Source organism: Pseudophryne corroboree, chromosome 1, assembly GCF_028390025.1.
Source record: "Pseudophryne corroboree isolate aPseCor3 chromosome 1, aPseCor3.hap2, whole genome shotgun sequence".
In the NCBI taxonomy this organism is placed as follows: Eukaryota; Metazoa; Chordata; class Amphibia; order Anura; family Myobatrachidae; genus Pseudophryne; species Pseudophryne corroboree.
The window spans coordinates 330515709-330538666 of record NC_086444.1 but is presented as its reverse complement, the minus strand read 5'-3'; the positions used below and the strand labels follow the sequence as shown (position 1 = coordinate 330538666).

Genomic DNA, 22958 nt, shown 5'->3' with positions numbered 1-22958 from the left:
ACAAACGAGATTTCTCACGTGGGGACATCTTCAGGTGGACTCCTATACCCCAGAGCAGGAATCGAAGACAGAGGGACGACCCAACTTTCTCAGAATTCGAATCCTCTAATAGTGGAGATTCATCCAGTGAGACTTCAGACAACGCCAGATTCAATCAGGGAGAAGGAGAATTTTCCCCACGTTTTTTAGGCCAGGGTTCGAAACAAAGAGGTCGGGACAAAAATCAAGGAAAACCCGGCGGGGGGGAAAGAAGAGGCGACAGACGCAACCCCGACTGGGATACATCGAAGACCGCCCGTTATCCGGCCCGACAGAGGAAGACCTTACGATAACCCACCCGACCTCACCCTCCTTACAGGTCATCAATCTATCGGATAGACCTCTTTCACCTGTACATATGGATGTTTTGGCCAAAGGCCTTTCTTTCTCACCCTCTAGATCATTCAACAGATTTTCCTGGGAGAAAGATCTCAGATTATTTGGTAGAAAACTCCTTCTAAAAAAGTTCTTTGCTAAACACCGTGCAATACAAGATAGTGATCGTAGCACAGATTTATCCCCTGACGAGCTTCAAGCAGTCCAAGCCCTGGAGGACCTATTATTGGAATCAAACATACAAGACAACATTCCCTGCCGACCCAAATGTAAACCCAAGTCCTCATTTTTCCCACCCGATAACACCAGCCCAGAAATTAGGGTTTTTCTCAACAGGGTGTCAAAAGAATTTGACGATATTTACGTCCGAATTAAAACTGCCCATCAATATCCATCTAGAAATCTCAACTTTCGAGAAAGGAAAGCATTACGTGAGATGGAAACATGGCGAGACGTAATCATTAAACCTTCGGACAAGGGTGGCAACATTGTTTCTATGGCCGTTAGAAATGTATATCACGGAAGCACATAGACAATTGTTTAACCCCCTTTGCTATCAAAAACTTCTCAACGACCCCACCAAAAGGTTCCAAAAAGCCTATACCTCTCTGATACAAGAGGCTGCCACACAGGGAACCATTACTAAACAAGAAGCAGCATATCTGACTGTCCAAAATCCGAGAACTCCAACTTTCTATCTTCTGCCGAAGATTCATAAAGACACCCAGCAGCCACCTGGCAGACCGATAATGTCGGGTAATGGAGGACTTTTGGAGCAGCCGAGTCGATTCTTGGATTTACACCTACGTGATTTCGTCCTTGACTTACCATCTTATTTACAAGACACTGCCGATCTATTGCGAAAAATTCACGACATCCATTTTGAGGATGATTTCCTTTTAGTGACCTTAGATGTTGAGGCACTTTACTCTAGCATCAACCATCATCAAGGTTTGACTGCAGCCAAATTCTTTTTAGACCAAATTGGCTCTAATGACTTCTCTGATTTTCTTCTACAGTTACTCACTTTTGTTCTCTCCAAAAATTATTTCGTGTTTCAAGACCAATTTTTCTTACAAATTAGGGGAACTGCTATGGGTGCAGCATGTGCACCTACATATGCAAATCTCTTTCTAGGGTGGTGGGAGCACTTCCACGTGTTCAACACCCGTAATGAAAAATATACCACACACATTATACTGTGGCTAAGATACATCGATGATGTCTTCTTGATTTGGAATGGAAATAAGAGCCTGCTCATGGAGTTCATTCAGATCCTCAATCAAAATGATCTTAACATTACCCTGACACATTTCATCAGCCCTGTAAGGGTACCATTCCTAGATCTTAGTATCTACAAATCCAATGCAGGCTTCCTAGAAACGGAATTATTTCGTAAGGAGACTGCAACTAACAGTCTCCTTCACCAAACAAGCTCTCATTTTCCGCCCACCGTGGAAAACATCCCCAAAGGGGAATATTTACGCCTGAGACGTAACTGCTCAGAAGACTCTACGTTCAAAACCAAGAGTTTGGAACTTACTAACCGTCTCCTGGATAGAGGCTACAGCAGACGCTCACTCAAACGGGCATACACTGCCACTGCAGCAACCAAGAGAGAGAGTTTGATTTTTGGAAAGAAAAGCAAGAGTACTGAGCAGGAAGATACCGTTCGCTTCATTGGAACTTTTTGTCCTGAATGGAGGAAGCTGAAGGGAGCAATAACCAGACATCTCCCCATCTTACAATTGGACCCAGATTTGGCACCTCTCTTTGACTCTCCACTACAAATGAGCTGGCGCAGATCAAAAAATATGAAAGACCATCTAGTGCACAGCCATTTGATTTCCTCAAATATAAAAAAACCTTTTATCACAGGTTCCTTCCCTTGCGGACATTGCAAATCATGCCCTCAGATCCTGCAAACCAACACGGTCATTGACAGGTTTGACCAGTTGGTCAAGTTACAACACTTTTTTAACTGTAATACGCAGGCTGTGATATATTGCATAACTTGTGAGTGTAATCTAAAGTATGTAGGCATGACCACACGCAAATGGAAGGAAAGAATATTAGAACACCTGGGAAATATCCGCAATGCCTCCAGAGATCTTAACCGAATGAAACAGCTTACATCAGTAGCGAGACATTTCAATTCTGTCCACAAAGGATCCATCAAAGGGTTCAAGACCTTCTGCTTAGATCGGATACATCTTGGAATACGGGGAGGAGACATAACCAAAGAACTATTCAAAAAGGAGAGTGAATGGATCTTTCGTCTAAACAGCCTGAAACCTTTCGGCCTCAATGAAACCATCAATTATGGAGTTTTTCTGTAAAGAATGTCTCACCTGTTTCTAACTTGTCATCTACATTTTTGGACAAATAACTACATTTTAATCATCATTTTGATTTAAACAGTTTACCCTCACACATGCACATTTGCCATTTTGTGCAATCGCATGTACATATGTTCACTTTTTAACAGTTTACCCTCACACATGCACATTTGCCATTCTGTGCAATCGCATGTATATATGTTCACCTTTCAATGTACCCACAATTGACAAGCTGACACTATGTCACATCTCCTTTCTGTAATCTTCACAACCATCCACCACTCACTATCTCCCCCCCACGGTTTCACCCTCACCCCAGGTCCGTTAGCACACCCCCTCATATTACCCCACTCCCCGTTTTCTCCACATGCACCACGTTTTTCCCTCTCCCCCCCCCCCCCTTTTTTTCACCAACAATAATCTACTCTAACCATTAACACCCCCCGCATAACACACCAGCTCCCAACTAAATATTCCCCATCCCCCATCTCCCACCTGTCATTTTTTTCTCCCCCCCCCTTAAAACCAAAACCCCCCATAACAACCCCTCCTTCACCAATAACCCCTTAACCCCTAAACTAAACCCCCCCCTCATTTTCATTTTTCTCCCCCCACCACCCCAATCATCACTCCATTTTTCCCTTCTCCCCCACCTACCTTCTCCTCTCCATATCCATCTTTCACCCCCATTCCTGCTCACCGTCACCACTCTCCACCTACCAGCCCCTCTCTATACCTCCCCCTCTCCCTTCCCATCACCACACCTAGTTCCATTTTCCCCTCTTCCAAATACCCACATCCTCCATCCTATTTCCCCCGCACACTCTCCCCCTTTCCTTATTGCCGTTCTAACAGTAGTCCAGGAACACCTTTCTTCCATCCACCTATCCACTCCACTTCAATGTATTTTGTCTACTGTGCCCACATCACAAACCGTTATCCTCTTGTTAAGTTCTGTATAATATGTACTATAACAGTAACAATTGTCATTTTTCCAAGTCATATTATTCCCACTTTTAAGATGGCGTCCACTATATCGCGATTCTCTAAACTCCTATATCCAACCCTCCGCTCATGATTGCCCGTCTCAGGCACATCTTCTTCTCTCCAACTACCTTATCCCCCTGTCAAGTCTCATATTTCTCTATGAATCAGGTTGTATCTCATTTCCATTATATTGCTATTTTATTTTACAGCCAAGTAAATCAACTCCATTAATCGGAGCATATGCCATCAACCTATGTCACATTATTCCCACATCCAAAATGGCGTCCGCGTATTCGCGATTTCAAATTACTTTCAGTCCTCCGGATCTGTCGTCAAAGCACCGCTACCGCGGTATCTTAGCAACCGCCCATACGGGCAGTAATTACAACTGTCATTATTCCCACATCCAAAATGGCGTCCGCGATCTCGCGATCTTTGATTACCTTTAGCCCTCCGGATCTGTCGTCATAGAGCCGCTACCGCGGTCTCTTAGCAACCGCTCACACGGGCAGCAATTACAACTCCGACATCTCCTGATTGGCCAGTCTGACCTTCTGCTAACATAAATGCCCGCTCCCCACACCGGACCATACGGAACCCGGAAGTGAACAAGCCTTAGGGCGAAACGCGTCTTTCCGCATCCAGCAAAGGGGTCTCGTCGACACAACCTCATCTTGGCATCAGCCACATTTATCTGCTTGCTCTTCATGGCTCTCTCATCTCTCTGGTGAAACCGTAAGCCCCTCTATCCTGTGGCTGTATGCCACGGATAGCAACTTCCACTGCAAACCTCGGCAGAACTGCCTAAATTATCCCACATTCAGTGTGTATCACAGTGGTAATTTTGTTCAGGGGTCCTCATAGCATACCAAGCATTTAGCACCCTGTCTGAGGTCAAGCTGCAAATATCCAAAGATTCATCAGCTAATGCATATGATTAACACATACCTGTTATTTTTTCAGTGTTAGTTTTTTCTGCTTCCTTTCTATTTCTGTTTCCGCAGCAATTGATATATGAATATGAATAGCATATACCTCTCATATTTATTAGACATTTAACATCCTATCTGAGGTCAAGCGGCAAATATCCTCAGATTCAGTTAATGCACATGATTAACAGATACATATTATAATTTATTTTTTCTTGCTAATTTTTATTCAATGTTTTTTCTTCTCGCTCTTATCTCCTCAGCAATTGACATATGAGTATGAATGGCATACCTATCACATTTGTCAGTTATGTTGAATTTGACATTTCAGTATGTAATTTAATAGATTTCAAACCTCTATTCAAGATTCAAATAATTGTGCTACTAGTGTGACTTCGCATCCATTTTTTCTAGTATCCTTTATCATTAATTGTCTGTTTGGACAAACCATAACATACTTAGCAGTCAGGGAGTTCTCTGATTGCAATCAACAGTGCCAATCCTGACAACCTCATCTTCCCGAGATCACCATTTTCGTGGACTCTCATTCACGATTCCCGGAACATTGCACCACGTGAGTGGGAATTTTGAAATCGGGTCTAACGTGGAAAGCAGATCCACATATTTCCACGATTCTTTCTCTATCACTTTACTGTCGGTCTTTCTAAAATTTCAGCATTCCTAAATAGGTGCACTCTCATTGGTGTTCACATAAAATTCTCTACTACCATACCACGCTGCCAACGCCCGATCTCGTCTGATCTTGGAAGCTAAACAGCGTTGGGCCAGGTCAGTATCAGGAAGGGAGACCACCTGCGAATACCTGGTGTTGTAGAGTAGGATTTTTCCTCACTTATGCGATATTAACATCAACAGCAGCATCACCATTTTCTTCTATTCAGCAATCTCTAAATCCTATTTTCCCATCTCGGTGTAAAAAACATATTGGTCACTGACACTGTTTTCGTGATGTTCATTATATTATTTTTCTAATTTTCATTGTCTCGAATCCAGATAGGTGTATGCTAATTCTCTGTATCGCTTTTAGAGGAGTGACTTCTGATCATTACCCTAATCTCTTATAAGCCAAAGAACATAGCCTTATATATTACTGTGTCTTGACCACCCCGTGGTTCTATTAATACAGCAAGTCTGTACTGGTCAAGGGGAATGGGGGTATGACCAATTTATGTCTACAACCCTTCCACACACTCTTTACCAATAAGAGACCAGAACATTTTATTTTCTATCTTGCATTTCGAAGGACAGATCTTAGGGAAGAATTCTATATCATATAAAAAAGTCAATAAAAGTTATGTTTTAAATATTCCATCTCAATTATCATATCAATTTTACTTCTTCTACAAGAGTGCGCCCACACAAGAGCCTTCTTTTTTCTTCCCATTTTTCATTGTGGGCACATGGCTCAGTGGGGGCATATCTGGCACTGTGGGGTCATATGTGGCACTGGGCAGGGCCGTCTTAACAGCAGTGTAGGCCCCTGGGCACAGCAGTGCACTGGGCCCCCTACCCATCCTCCAGCGGTAGGAGTGGGGGTGCTATCTTCAGCAGCTTTGATGTCCCGCGGGCAGTAGGGGGTGTTCTATCTTCCACTCAGCATGTAGGACCTGAAGCAGTTATTTCTGCTAATTACTCCTTTACCATACAGATGGGGCTAAACTGTAGTAGGGGTCATTGGGCTGAATGAAGAAGCCATAGTACATTACTTCCAGGGTGGTAGGGGGTGTTTAATACGTAGGGGAGGGGTGGATAGTGGAGTGGGCTTAATATTTATCAATTTCCGGTGGGAGGGCAGCTTGCTTGACTGCAGATATCTCAAATTCCTGAAAATGTATTTTTTAGCTTTAAATGGGATTAAAAAACTAGAGAGTCCCACCTTTCAGAAGGTTCTGGGCACTTGGGGATCAGAGTTCAGGAGCCAGAGCAATTCACCAATGAAAATCTAAAACTGCATATTAGGCGTGTGGAACTGGAGCAGTGACCAGCTGCTTGAAGGCTGATATCTCTTGTTATGGACATAGTAGAGACAAGCTGCCAGTGTACACCAAAAGGGGAGAGTCACAGCTTTAGGATTATGCCCTCAGAAAAACTCTAAGTCAGACAGAACCCGAGATATCTGGCTGGGAAGAGCAATTAACAGGTTTGGATTGGGGCCACTGCTTTCAAGTCGGATATCTCCGGTTACCCAGGTCCGATTTTCAAAAATCTGGTACCCCTGGAAAGAGGGGACCTTCAGCTATCAGCCTAGGGCCCTTATACTCCTGGGGCCCTTGGGCAAGAGCCCATTGAGCCCATACGAAAAGACAGCCCTGGCACTGGAGGCATATCTGGCTCTGCGGGCACATGGCACTGTGGGGGCATATCTGGCACTGTGGGCACATGGCACTGTGGGGGCATATCTGTAATCTGGCGCTGTGGGGGCATATCTGGCACTGTGGGCACATGGCACTGTGGGGGCATATCTGTATCTGGCACTGTGGGGGCATATCTGGCACTGTGGGGGCATATCTGGCACTGTGGGCACATGGCACTGTGGGGGCATATCTGTAATCTGGCACTGTGGGGGCATATCTGGCACTGTGGGCACATGGCACTGTGGGGGCATATCTGTATCTGGCACTGTGGGGGCATATCTGGCACTGTGGGGGCATATCTGGCACTGTGGGCACATGGCACTGTGAGGGCATATCTGGCACTGTGGGCACATGGCACTGGGGGCATATCTGGCACTGTGGGGGCATATCTGTAATCTGGCACTGTGGGGGCAATTCTGGCACTGTGGGCACATGGCACTGTGGGGGCATATCTGTATCTGGCACTGTGGGGGCATATCTGGCACTGTGGGCACATGGGCCCTCATTCCGAGTTGTTCGCTCGCAAGCTGCTTTTAGCAGAATTGCACACGCTAAGCCGCCGCCTACTGGGAGTGAATCTTAGCTTATCAAAATTGCGAACAAAAGATTCGCAATATTGCGAATAGACTTCTCTGTGCAGTTTCTGAGTAGCTCGAGACTTACTCTGCCAGTGCGATCAGTTCAGTGCTTGTCGTTCCTGGTTTGACGTCACAAACACACCCAGCGTTCGCCCAGACACTCCTCCGTTTCTCCAGCCACTCCCGCGTTTTTCCCAGAAACGGTAGCGTTTTTTCACACACTCCCATAAAACGGCCAGTTTCCGCCCAGAAACACCCACTTCCTGTCAATCACATTACGATCACCAGAACGAAGAAAAAACCTTGTAATGCCGTGAGTAAAATATCAATCTCCATAGCAAATTTACTTGGCGCAGTCGCAGTGCGAACATTGCGCATGCGCAATAAGCAGAAAATCGCTGCGATGCGAAGAAAATTACCGAGCGAACAACTCGGAATGACCACCATGGCACTGTGGGGTCATATCTGTAATCTGGCGCTGTGGGGGCATATCTGGCACTGTGGGCACATGGCACTGTGGGGGCATATCTGTATCTGGCACTGTGGGGGCATATCTGGCACTGTGGGCACATGGCACTGTGAGGGCATATCTGGCACTGTGGGCACATGGCACTGTGGGGGCATATCTGGCACTGTGGGGGCATATCTGGCACTGTGGGGGCATATCTGTATCTGGCACTGTGGGGGCATATCTGGCACTGTGGGCACATGGCACTGTGGAGGCATATCTGTAACCTGGCGCTGTGGGGGCATATCTGGCACTGTGGGCACATGGCACTGTGGGGGCATATCTGTATCTGGCACTGTGGGGGCATATCTGGCACTGTGGGGGCATATCTGGCACTGTGGGCACATGGCACTGTGAGGGAATATCTGGCACTGTGGGCACATGGCACTGTGGGGGCATATCTGTATCTGGCACTGTGGGGGCATATCTGGCACTGTGGGCACATGGCACTGTGGGGGCATGTGTATCTGGCACTGTGGGGGCATATGTGTTTGAGGTTTTTACCTGTGGGGGCCAATGTGTTATTTCGTGTGAGGCAGTCATTACACTCTGTGCAGCAAGGCTACGTCCCTTTTTTTGTTATACCACGCCCACTTTTTTTATTATACCAAGCCCACTTTTTGTTATACCACACCTTTTTTTTGGGCTTATTAAATGCAAAGTTATTTTCCTATTTGTTTGATGAACATTTATAAAATATTTAAATATAATGATAATTATACTTACAAAAAGACACGTTTTATTTAAAGTATTTATTAATTTTTTTAAATGTTACAGTGCTACCCATGTGTACATTATTTAAGTTAAGCTTTAATACATAAAGCAATAGAATGTAAGTATGGGTTAGACAAGTCAAACAAAGGTACTTCTAAGGCTACATCTGGATAGAAGTCTTTCTTCTATTTAAAAACACAACTAGCTTTTATTCTGTCACCATTCCCAGGAGCATGATGAAAGCATTATTTTTCAAAAATGTTCCTAAGCATTTTTTTTTCTAATCCATTTAAGCATGTCTTGGAAGCTTATCTGAATTGCCAAAATGATTTAACTATGCTCTAGAAAAATTGCATATATAGATGTAGTTACAGAAGCCTGCAATTGGCAAATTGACCACCATGTTCCTTAAAAGTCTGCTGAACATGAACTAGGGATGAGCAGGTTCGATTCCTAGGGAACCAACCCCCCCCCCCCCCCCCCCCCGAACTTTGTGATCCGAGACGGGATCCGGGTCTGGCTCGGGACTTCCCGCGTTACTCGGATCCCAAAACAAAGCAAATCGTCATCACCGCGCTGCCGGATTCTCGCGGGTTTTGGATTCTATATATATATATATAAGTTCCAGTGCATCGGCGCCATCTTCACTCCGGCATTGGAGAGTTTACTGGACGGACGTGTCCACATCAGTACTGTGTGGCGTGGTGTGGTGTGCAGTGGGTGGGGGTGCCCTGTGTGCTGCATCTGAAAAAGGGGTGCTCTCTGTCTGCTGTATCTGAAAGACGGGTGCTCTCTCTGTCAGCTGTATCTGCAAAAGGGGTGCTCTCTGCTGTATCTGAAAAAGGGGTGCTCTCTCTGCTATATCTGAAAAAAGGGGTGCTCTCCCTGTCTGCTGCACCCGAAAAAGGGGTGCTCTCGTTCTGCTGTATCCGAAAAAGGGATGCTCTCAGTCTGCGGTATTTCAAAAAGGGGTGCTCTCTCTGTCTGCTGTATCTGAAAAAGGGGTGCTCTCTCTCTCTGCTGTTTCTGAAAAATGGGTGCTCTCTCTGTCAGCTGTATCTGAAAAAGGGGTTATCTGCTGTATCTGAAAATAAGATTTTACTCACCGGTAAATCTATTTCTCGTAGTCCGTAGTGGATGCTGGGGACTCCGTAAGGAATAGACGGGCTCCGCAGGAGACTGGGCACTCTAAGAAAGATTTAGTACTACTGGTGTGCACTGGCTCCTCCCTCTATGCCCCTCCTCCAGATCTCAGTTAAGGAAACTGTGCCCGGAAGAGCTGACATTACAAGGAAAGGATTTTGGAATCCATGGTAAGACTCATACCAGCCACACCAATCACACCGTATAACTTGTGATAACATACCCAGTCAACAGTATGAACAACAACAGAGCATCAGACAAACCTGATGCAACCATAACATAACCCTTATTTAAGCAATAACTATATACAAGTATTGCAGAAGAAGTCCACACTTGGGACGGGCGCCCAGCATCCACTACGGACTACGAGAAATAGATTTACCGGTGAGTAAAATCTTATTTTCTCTAACGTCCTAGTGGATGCTGGGGACTCCGTAAGGACCATGGGGATTATACCAAAGCTCCCAAACGGGCGGGAGAGTGCGGATGACTCTGCAGCACCGAATGAGCAAACACAAGGTCTTTCTCAGCCAGGGTATCAAACTTGTAGAACTTTGCAAAAGTGTTTGAACCCGACCAAGTAGCTGCTCGGCAAAGCTGTAATGCCGAGACCCCTCGGGCAGCCGTCCAAGAAGAGCCCACCTTCCTTGTGGAATGGGCTTTTACTGATTTTGGAGGCGGCAAGCCAGCCGCAGAATGAGCCTTTTGAATCGTGTTACAGATCCAGCGAGCAATAGTTTGCTTTGAAGCAGGAGCACCCAGCTTGTTGGATGCATACAGGATAAACAGCGAGTCAGTTTTCCTGACTCCAGCCGTTCTGGCTACATAAAACTTCAAAGCCCTGACTACATCTAGTAACTTGGAATCCTCCAAGTCACGAGTAGCCGCAGGCACCACAATAGGTTGGTTCAAATGAAAAGATGACACCACCTTTGTCAGAAATTGCGGACGAGTCCGTAATTCTGCCCTGTCCATATGGAAAACCAGATAGGGGCTTTTACAGGACAAAGCCGCCAATTCTGACACACGCCTAGCCGAAGCTAAGGCCAATAGCATGACCACTTTCCACGTGAGATATTTTAACTCCACGGTCTTAAGCGGCTCAAACCAGTGAGATTTCAGGAAACTCAACACCACGTTAAGATCCCAAGGTGCCACTGGTGGCACAAAAGGGGGCTGAATATGCAGCACTCCCTTTACAAACGTCTGAACTTCAGGTAGAGAAGCTAGTTTTTATGAATGAAAATGGATAGGGCCAAAATCTGGACCTCAATGGACCCCAATTCTAGGCCCAAAGTCACTCCCGACTGTAGGAAGTGAAGGAAACGGCCCAGCTGGAATTCCTCTGTAGAGGCATTCCTGGCCTCACACCCAGCAACCTATTTTCGCCGTATACGGTGATAATGTTTAGTCGTCACGTCCTTCCTAGCCTTTATCAGCGTAGGAATAACCTCATCCGGAATCCCTTTTTTCTACTAGGATCCGGCGTTCAACCGCCATGCCGTCAAACGCAGCTGCGGTAAGTCTTGGAACATACAAGGTCCCTGCTGCAACAGATCCTGCCCTAGAGGCAGAGGCCATGGGTCCTCTGTGAGCATTTCTTGCAGCTCTGGATACCAAGTCCTTCTTGGCCAATCCGGAACAATGAGTATTGTTCTCACTCCTCTTTTCCTTATGATTCTCAGCACCTTGGGTAAGAGAGGAAGAGGAGGAAACACATAAACCGACTGGAACATCCACAGTGTCACCAGTGCGTCTACAGCTATCGCCTGAGAGTCTCTTGACCTGGCGCAATACCTCTGTAGCTTTTTGTTGAGGCGGGATGCCATCATGTCCACCTGTGGCAGTTCCCACCGACCTACAATCTGCGCGAAGACTTCTTGATGAAGTCCCCCCTCTCCCGGGTGGAGGTCGTGCCTGCTGAGGAAGTCTGCTTCCCAGTTGTCCACTCCCGGAATGAACACTGCTGACAGTGCTCGTACGTGATTCTCCGCCCATCGAAGAATTCTGGTGGCTTCCGCCATCGCCACCCTGCTCCTTGTGCCGCCTTGGTGGTTTACATAAGCCACTGCGGTGATGTTGTCTGATTGGATCAGCACCGATTGGTTGCGAAGCAGGGTCTCCGCTTGACTTAGGGCGTTGTATATGGCCCTTAGTTCCAGGATATTGATGTGAAGGCAAGTCTCCTGACTTGACCACAGCCCTGGGAAACTTCTTCCCTGAGTGACTGCCCCCCACCCTCGGAGGCTTGCATCCGTGGTCACCAGGACCCAGTCCTGAATGCCGAACCTGCGGCCCTCGAGAAGGTGAGTACTCTGCAGCCACCACCGGAGAGACACCCTGGCCCCGGGGGATAGGGTGATTAACCGATGCATCTAAAGATGTGATCCGGACCACTTTGTCCAGTAAGTCCCATTAGAAGGTCCTCTCATGGAACCTGCCGAAAGGAATGGCCTCGTATGATGCCACCATGCTCCCCAGGACTCGAGTGCAGTGATGCACTGACACCTGTTTTGGTTTTAATAGATTCCTGACCAGTGTCACGAGCTCCAGAGCTCTCTCTATCGGGAGATAAACCCTTTTCTGGTCTGTGTCAAGGATCATGCCTAGGAGAGGCAGATGAGCTGTAGGAACCAACTGCGACTTTGGAATATATAGAATCCAGCCGTGTTGCCGTTACACTTCCAGAGAAAGTGATACGCTGTTCAGCCACTGCTCTCTTGATCTCGCTTTTATGAGGAGATCGTCCAAGTACGTGATAATAGTGACACCTTGCTTCCGCAGGAGCACCATCATTTCCGCCATTACCTTGGTGAATATTCTCGGGGCCGTGGAGAGACCAAACGGCAACGTCTGAAATTGGTAATGACAATTCCGTACCGCAATTCTGAGGTACGCCTGATGAGGTGGATAAATGGGGACATGAAGGTATGCCTCCTTTATGTCCCGAGTCACGATAAAATCTCCCCCTTTCAGGGTTGTAACGACCACTCCTAGCGATTCCATCTTGAACTTGATCTTTTTCAGGTATATGTTCAGGGATTTTAAATTCAATATGGGTCTGACCGAACCGTCTGGTTTTGGGACTACCACATGGTCGAATAATAACCCCCTCCTTGTCGAAGGAGGGGAACCTTGACCACCACCTGTTGAAGATACAATTTGTGAATTGCAGTTAACCCTGTTTCCCTCTCGTGGGGGGAAGCCGGCAGGGCCGTCAGTGAGGAGGCATCTTCTCAAAGTCCAGCTTGTATCCCTGAGACACAATATCTATTGCCCAGGGATCTAACAGGGAGTGAACCCACTTGTTGCAGAACTTACGAAAGCGTGCCCCCACCGGGCCTAGCTCCATCTGTGGAGCCCCAGCGACATGCGGTGGATTTTCATAGAGGCAGGGGAGGACTTCTGTTCCTGGGAACTAGCTGTGTTGTGCAGCTTCTTTCCTCTGGCCACGCCTCTGGCAACAAAGGACGCATCTCGGCCTTTCTTGTTTCTTTGTTCGAAAAGCTGCATTTGATAATGACGTGCTTTCCTAGGCTGTGCAGGAATATAAGGCAAAATATCCGAATTACCAGCTATAGCCGTGGAGACCAGGTCCGAGAACCCTTCTCCACACAATCCTCAGCCTTCCATATGCCACTTAAGTTGGCATCATCTGTCCATTGCATATTCTACATGACACGTCAAGCAGAAATCGACATAGCTTTGACTCTAGGACCCAGTATACTCATGTCTCTTTGGGCATGTTTGATTATATGTATCTCTTAAGACAGCATCTTTAATATATATACATATCTCTCTATATACATATATATATATATATATATATATATACATACTAGGGTCTCAATTTCTGCTGATAAATTACCTGTCCACGCCACCCGAGCGCTATAAACCCATGCCGACACAATCGCCGGTCTGAGTAATGTACCAGAATGTGCACGCTATCTGCAGGATCCCTGAGAATAGCTAGGGCTACCTTCTGGGCAAACGTGACACCCTAGGGGAAGATTCCCATCACATCCTGGCCCTAGTGGGGAAAGGATACTGCCTGAGAATTCTTTGTGGGAAGCTGCAGTGTCTTGTCTGGAGATTCCCGCTCTTTTTCCTCATGAGAGGAGGGAAATTTACCTCAACTTTCTTCCCCTTAAACATGTGTACCCTTGTGTCAGGGACAAATGAGTCATCAGTGATATGCAAATCATCTTTTATTACAATAATCATATATTGAATACTTTTCTGCTATTATGGCTGTAACTTTGCATTATCGTAGTCGACACTGGAGTCAAACTCCGTGTCGATATCAGTGTTTATTATTTTGGATAGTGAGCATTGTGAGACTCTGAAGGTCTCTGCGCCATAGGGACAGACATGGGTAGATTTCCTGTCTGTTCTCTAATCTTTTGTGCAATAAATTCACCTTAGCACTTACACATATCCAAACAGGTGTCGGCGTTGTCGACGGAGACACCCTCTCACACACATATTTGCTCTATCTCCTCCTTAGGGGAGCCTTTTACCTCAGACATGTCGACACACACGTACCGACACACCACACACACAGGGGATGCTCTATTTGAAGACAATTCCCCCACAAGGCCCTTTGGAGAGACAGAGAGAGAGTATGCCAGCACACACCCCAGCGCTATTAACCCAGGAATAACACAGTAACTTAATGTTAACCCAGTAGCTGCTGTTTATATTGATTTTTGCGCCTAATTATGTGCCCCCCCCCTCGCTTTTTACCCTCTTCTACCGTGTAACTGCAGGGGAGAGACTGGGGAGCTTCCTCTCAGTGGTGCTGTGGAGAAAAAACATGGCGCTGGTGAGTGCTGAGGAAGAAGCCCCGCCCCCTCGACGGCGGGCTTCTGTCCCGCTTTCATGTACAATTTTGGCAGGGGCTCATACATATATACAGTGCCCAACTGTATATTATGCAAACTTTTGCCAAAGAGGTCTCTAATTGCTGCCCAGGGCGCCCCCCCCCCCCCCCCCCCCCCTGCGCCCTGCACCCTACAGTGACCGGAGTATGTGGGTGTAGTGTGGAAGCAATGGCGCACAGCTGCAGTACTGTGCGCTACCTCATATAAAGACTGGAGTCTTCTGCCGCCGATTTCGAAGTCTTCTTGCTTCTTTCACCCAGCTTCTGTCTTCCGGCTCTGCGAGGGGGACGGCGGCGCGGCTCTGGGATTGGACGACGAGGGTGAGATCCTGTGTACGATCCCTCTGGAGCTAATGGTGTCCAGTAGCCTAAGAAGCGCAACCTAGCCGCAGTTAGTAGGTTTGCTTCTCTCCCCTCAGTCCCACGTAGCCGAGAGTCTGTTGCCAGCAGAAGCTCTCTGAAAATAAAAAACCTAACTAAAATACTTTCTTAATAGCAAGCTCAGGAGAGCTCACTAAAGTGCACCCAGCTCCTTCCGGGCACAGATTCTAACTGAGGTCTGGAGGAGGGGCATAGAGGGAGGAGCCAGTGCACACCAGTAGTACTAAATCTTTCTTAGAGTGCCCAGTCTCCTGCGGAGCCCGTCTATTCCCCATTGTCCTTACGGAGTCCCCAGCATCCACTAGGACGTTAGAGAAAAAGGGGTGCTCTCTGTGTCTGTTATATCTGAAAAAGGGTGCTCTCTCTGTCTGCTGTATCTGAAAGGGGTGACCTGTCCGTCCATCCAGGGGCTCTGCCCCAGTGTAAAATCAAAATAATAAATGCTAAAAACTAAAAGCCTAAAATTATAAAAAAAAATATTTTTTGTTTGTTTGTGCTTTTCCCTAGTGTACTATACAATTTTTATTTTATTTTCATAAGTACTGTGACACTGCTGGTAAGACCACAGTATATTATTTCCTACTCATACACGTATTGTGTATTGGGGCAGTACGGATGGTGTAATGGTTAGCAGTACTGCCTCACAGCGCTGAGATTATGGGTTCGATTCCCACCATGGCCCTAACTGTGTGGAGTTTGTATATTCTCCCCGTACTTGCGTGGGTTTCCTCCGGGTACTCCGGTTTCCTCCCACAGTCCCAAAAATATACTGGTAGGTTAATTGGCTCCTAACAAAATTAACCGTAACGTGAATGTGTGTGCATGTACATGTGATAGGGAATATAGATTGTAAGCTCTACTGGAGCAGGGACTGATGTGAATGAGCAAATGTTCTCTGTAAAGGGCTGCGGAATATGTGTGCGCTATATAAACAACTGGTAATAAATAAATAATATTGTGTGACACTGTCGGTGAAGTCAACTGCAGTGTGTAATTTTTATGCACATTTCTGACTCATTTGTGCAACGCTGTCGGTGAAGTACACCACAGTGTGTAATTATACATATTTCTGACTGATTTGTGCGACGCTGTTGGTGAAGTCAACCGCAGTGTATAATTATTATATATATTTCTGATTCAGTTGTGCGACACTGTAACTGCCGGTGTGTTATATAAAAAAATACGTCTACATATTTTTGACTAATTTGTGCAACACTGTAACCGCAGTGTGTGACATAAAAAATTATATATATATATATAAAATATATATATATTTTAATTTAAATTAATATTTTCTTGCTGTGTCATCCAAGTATACATCCAGGGAGTGCAGCAGCTCCATCTATCTAGGGGTGATCTATCAGTCCACCAAAAATAAAATAATTTTTTAAAATATATTTTGTGCTGTATCATCCCTGTATACATCCAGACGTGCTCTGTCCACTTCAGGGTGCGGTGTCCCTAGCTCATATTCTTATGTATAACTTATTATCCTATTTTCATAATTCTTTTTATCACCACATTATGATTAATTCAAATTATTATTATTATTATTATTATTATTATTATTAATAATAATAATAATAATAATAATAATTATAAATTAACTAAATTCTAATTAAATTAATATGAATAAACTCTCCACACTTCTATAAAGAACTTTCTGCATATCAAAGATATGTTTGAGGAAATTACGAATTGAATCCAAAATAAATTAAATGAAATAATTTCAATTAATTAAATTAAAATAAATGTAAATTAAAATAAAATCTGAAATATTGTCTTTTTTATTGTTTGCCTTAAACATCTTTTTGTGAACTGAAATCTTGAGCCTTGTCTAATGCGTTTTTTTTTTTTAAATACATTTTTTTTTTATATTTTGTCCTCCCAGTATATACATCCAATGGCTGCTGCTGCTCGGTCCAGCTACCTCGGTGCAACCTTTTTGTCTTAAACTGTATAAAAACAATATTGTGAGCTGTAAGGTATTTAGAATAGTCTGGAAATGAGTGGAAATTAATGGTATTGAGGTTAATAATACTGTAGGAACAAAAACACCTCCAAATTCTGTCATTTTAGCTGTTTTTATGATTTTTTTAAAAAAAAGTTACAGATCCAAGACCAAAACCTGCAAGGGTGGTTTTGGCAAAACCAATACAGATCCAAAACACGAAGGAGATACAGAACCAAAACCAAAACACAAATCCTGAAAAAAGGGCTCGGTGCCCACCCCTAACATAAACTATATCTATATAATAGAGATGTGCACCAACCCCGTGTTTTGGTTTTGAATCTGGATTAATTTTCATGTTTTGGTTTTGATTTTGCAAAACCACGCTTACCTGTTTTGGTTTTGGATCTGTATTTTTTTTAAATGCTAATAACAGCTAAAATCATGTAATTTGGCTTTATTTTTCCCCCTACAGTATTATTAACCTCAATAACATTAATTTCCAGTCAATTTTGACTAGTGATGTGCACCGGAAATTTTTCGGGTTTTGGTTTTGGATTCGGTTCCGCGGCCGTGTTTTGGATTTGGATGGGTTTTGGCAAAACCTCCCTGAAATTTTTTTGTTGGATTCGGGTGTTTTTTTTTTTTTTTTTACAAAAAACCCTCAAAAACAGCGTAAATCATAGAATTTGGGGGTCAATTTGATCTCATAGTATTATTAACCTCAATAACCATAATTTCCACTCAGTTCCAGTCTATTCTGAACACCTCACACCTCACAATATTATTTTTAGTCCTAAAATTTGCACTGAGGTCGCTTGATGGCTAAGCTAAGCGACCCAAGTGGCCGACACAAACACCTGGCCCATCTAGGAGTGGCACTGCAGTGTCAGACAGGATGGCAGATTTAAAAAATAGTCCCCAAACAGCACATGATGCAAAGAAAAAAAGAGGTGCAATGAGGTAGCTGTGTGGCTAAGCTAAGCGACCCAAGTGGCCGACACAAACACCTGGCCCATCTAGGAGTGGCACTGCAGTGTCAGACAGGATGGCAGATTTAAAAAAATAGTCCCCAAACAGCACATGATGCAAAGAAAAAAAGAGGTGCATTGAGGTAGCTGTGTGACTAAGCTAAGCGACCCAAGTGGCCGACACAAACACCTGGCCCATCTAGGAGTGGCACTGCAGTGTCAGACAGGATGGCAGATTAAAAAAATAGTCCCCAAACAGCACATAATGCAAAGAAAAAAAGAGGTGCAATGAGGTAGCTGTGTGACTAAGCTAAGCGACCCAAGTGGCCGACACAAACACCTGGCCCATCTAGGAGTGGCACTGCAGTGTCAGACAGGATGGCAGATTTAAAAAATAGTCCCCAAACAGCACATGATGCAAAGAAAAAAAGAGGTGCAATGAGGTAGCTGTGCGACTAAGCTAAGCGACCCAAGTGGCCGACACAAACACCTGGCCCATCTAGGAGTGGCACTGCAGTTTTCTAGCGAGAGGATGAGTGCTTCCATCCTCATGTGAATCTGAACCACTAGCCATGAACATAGACCAGGGCTTCAGCCATTCCTTGCCACTCCGTGTCGTAAATGGCATATTGGCAAGTTTACGCTTCTCATCAGATGCTTTTCATTTTGATTTTTGGGTCATTTTACTGAACTTTTGTAGTATACTTGACGACACAGAGGTAGAGCAGTGGACTACTGTACCGTACTGCTATATATATATACTGGTGGTCAGCAAAATTCTGCACTGTCCTCCTACTATATAATGCGCACAACTAAAATGCAGCACAGGTATGGATGCATAGTATACTTGACGACACAGAGGTAGAGCAGTGGACTACTGTACCGTACTGCTATATATATACTGGTGGTCAGCAAAATTCTGCACTGTCCTCCTACTATATACTGCGCACAACTAAAATGCAGCACAGGTATGGATGCATAGTATACTTGACGACACAGAGGTAGAGCAGTGGACTACTGTACCGTACTGCTATATATATACCAGGGACGTGGAGGCAGGCGTGGCAGTGCCTCCCCTGTGATTAATTAGTAAAACAATACAAAGAAGATACTTATGACACATATTCTGTGTCATAAGTATCTTCTTGATGTAATGGAATTTGGTTTCTTTTGTGTTTAATGACTTTGGGAGGCACTGATAGCAGTGCCTCCCATACATAATAGGAACGGGGACAGAGCGGGGGGGCGGAGCCTAGCAAAGGGCTGTAAAAGCCCATTGAAAACCTTGGAGAAAGCGGCACTGAAAAAAGTGCCTCGCTGACAGGGACACCACCCCCATGTCAGTGAGGCACCTGTGATTGGACAGTGGATCCAGCACTGGATCCGCTGTCCAATCACCCACACGCGGTGCGAGGCGGATGTTGGGATGGGAGCAGCGGTGGCTCTGCAGTGAGTGCAGCTCTCCCTTGTCCCCCTCCGCCGGCTCCGTCCCCCCCTCCCGCTCACAGGCACCAGGCGGCTCTCCCCTGTCCGTCTCCGGCGGTTCCGTCCTCCCCACCCGCTGACAGGCACCAGGCGGCTCCCCCCTACTTCGTCCACAAGCAACACCTCCCCTCCCACTGACAGACACCAGGCGGCTCTCCCCTGTCGTCCACACACTGCAGCAGGTATCTCTCTCTCTCTCTCCTGGCAAACATTGCCAATATGCTCTACAGTCTACACTTTTGATGGCTGTTCGTGCTATCTTAGATCTTATTGGCTGCAACTCGCTGTGTATTTGGGGTCAGAAAGGTTTGACATGCTGCAGACAACTGATGATGCCACATATTTTTTTGTATACGGGGTGGGTGCCTGGTCTCTTTCATGTTCAGGCAGAAACAATGGATTCCCCATGCAGCCATTGTTTCAGTAACTTGAAGCATTAGTTTATTGAATGAACTATGAACTACACTACATTACACTACACTACATTTACATTACACTACAGTACACTATAATACTACACTACATTACACTACACTACAGTACACTATACTACATTACATTACACTGCAGTACACTGCATTACACTACAGAACACTACAGTACACCCTAAGAGTAGAGGGGGGGATGTAAAGTGCTCTACCTGCCGTAATGTGTAAAAAAAGGGTACGCTGTCTGCCGTAATGTGTAAAAAAGGTGACGCTGTCTACCGTAATGTGTAAAAAGGGGGGCGCTGTCTGCCGTAATGTGTAAAAAGGGGACGCGGTCTGCTGTAATGTGTAAAAAAGGGGACGCTGTCTGCCGTAATGTGTAATAAGGGGACGCTGTCTGCCGTAATGTGTAATAAGGGGACGCTGGCTGCCGTAATGTGTAATAAGGGGACGCTGTCTGCTGTAATGTGTAAAAAAGGGGACGCTGTCTGCCGTAATGTGTAATAAGGGGACGCTGTCTGCTGTAATGTGTAATAAGGGGACTTTGTCTGCCGTAATGTGTAATAAGGGGGGCGCTGTCTGCCGTAATGTGTAAAAAGGGAACGCTGTCTGCCGTAATGTGTAAAAAAGGGGACGCTGTCTGCCGTAAAGTGTAAAAAGGGAACGCTGTCTGCCGTTATGTTTAAAAAAGGGGACGCTGTCTGCCATAATATAAAAAAAGGGATCTCTACCTGCCGTAATGTGTAATAGGAGGCTGTACCTGCCGTAATGTGTAAAAGGGAGCTCTGCCTGGCGTAATTTGTGTAAGTGGTGCTACTGTGCTGCGTAATTTGACTAATGGAAGCCCTGGACAACAAAATTGCATTCATGTCCTCCTCCCACTCCCTTCCCAGTCCCAAACACTAATTTTTTTTTTCTTCTATAAAAATGTACAATATATCACAAGTATGATGAGCAGGCAGGCAGCGGGCATTGGCGGCATCGGACTGAGATGCAAACTAGTGGCGGAGGGCTGGGTCAGTTGATGGTGGGCGAGTTTGTAAGCCATTGGCGGTGGCAGCAGGCATCGGCGCAGGGGTAGTAGCGGGCATTGGCTCAGCGGCGGTAGGGGTCATCGGCAGGATTCGGCGGACATTATGGCTGTAGTGCCTCACCAGCCACTGACCTCACCGCACGCCACTGATATATACTGGTGGTCACAGCAAAATTCTGCACTGTCCTCCTACTATATACTACAATGCAGCACAGATATGGAGCATTTTTCAGGCAGAGAACGTAGATATTTTCAGCACACTGAGCCAGTGGCGTAACTACTGCCCCCGCAGCCCTCGCGGTGGCTTGGGGGCGAGGGGCTGCGGGGGCGCCACTGATTTAGCACAGATTGACATGCGGACGAGCGTCCGCATGTCAATCTGCTCCTACTAACCCTCCCTGCCGTGTTGGAGGGACACTGAGGGCACAGCGCGCGCCTCTCCTGTGTCCCTCCTGCATCATCTCCGGCGGCCACGGGTCTAATAGAAGAAGTGCCGGTTCGTGAGCCAATCAGAGCTCACGAACGGCACTTCGTTTATTAGACCCGCGGCCGCCGGAGATGATGCAGGAGGGACACAGGAGAGGCGCGCGCTGTGCCCTCCGTGTCCCTCCAACACAAACCAGCGGGGGAGCAGCAGCGGGGGAGGGGGCATATATGGCACTGGGGGGGAATATCTGGCACTGGGGGCATATGTGGCACTGGGGGGGGTGGGGGAATCTGGCACTGGGAGCATATCTGGCACTGGGGGGGTAATATCTGGCACTGGGGGCATATGTGGCACTGGGGGGAATATCTGGCACAGGGGGCATATGTGGCACTGGGGGGGGAATCTGGCACTGGGAGCATAGCTGGCACTGGGGGGAATATCTGGCACTGGGGGCATATGTGGCACTGGGGGGAATATCTGGCATATGTGGCACTGGGGGGGGGGGGATCTGGCACTGGGAGCATAGCTGGCACTGGGGGGGAATATCTGGCACTGGGGCATATGTGGCACTGGGGGGAATATCTGGCACAGGGGGCATATGTGGCACTGGGGGGGGGGGGAATCTGGCACTGGGAGCATAGCTGGCACTGAGGGGGAATATCTGGCACTGGGGGCATATGTGGCACTGGGGGGGGATATCTGGCACTGGGGGCATATGTGGCACTGAGGGGGAATATCTGGCACTGGGGGCATATGTGGCACTGGGGGGGTATATGTGTACCTGGCACATGGGGGGGGCTATATTGTGCACTGGGGTCATGTGAGTACCTGGCACCGTGGGGTAATATCTGGCACAGGGGACATATGTGGCACTGGGAGCACAGCCCTAGCAACAAGCACTACCCCCTAGCAACGAGCATGACACCCAGTGCATGAAACCCCTGGCAACGAGCATGACACCCAGTGCATGAAACACCTGGCAACGAGCATGACACCCAGTGCATGAAACCCCTGGCAACGAGCATGACACCCTGAGCATGAAAACCCCTGGCAACGAGCAGGTAATTTAAAAGTAATTAGAAGCCTTACTGTAGGACTTAATGTGTAATGGGCATTACGGTGTGTGGCATAATGTATCACGGACATTGCGGTGTGTGTCATAATGTGTCACAGGCATTACGGTGTGTGGCATACTGTATCACGGGCATTGTGGTATGTGGTATAATGTCTCAGGGTCATTGCAGTGTGGCATAAAGTATAACGGGTATTGCCGTGTGTAGCATAGGGTATAACGGGCATTGCGGTATGTGTCAGGCATTACGGTGTGTTGTATACTATATCACGGGCATTGTGGTATGTGGTATAATGTATCAGGGGCATTGCAGTGTGTAGCATAATGTATAACGGGCATTGCGATTCCTGTCATAATGTGTCAGGCATTACGGTGTGTTG

The 22958-nt window shown here is 46.4% G+C and overlaps 1 pseudogene; it reads left to right on the top strand.

Moving 5' to 3' along the window:
* Nucleotides 1–5349: 5349 nt before the first annotated feature.
* On the top strand, nt 5350–5468 carry LOC134953080 (5S ribosomal RNA; annotated as a pseudogene).
* The last annotated feature ends 17490 nt before the right edge of the window (nt 5469–22958 follow it).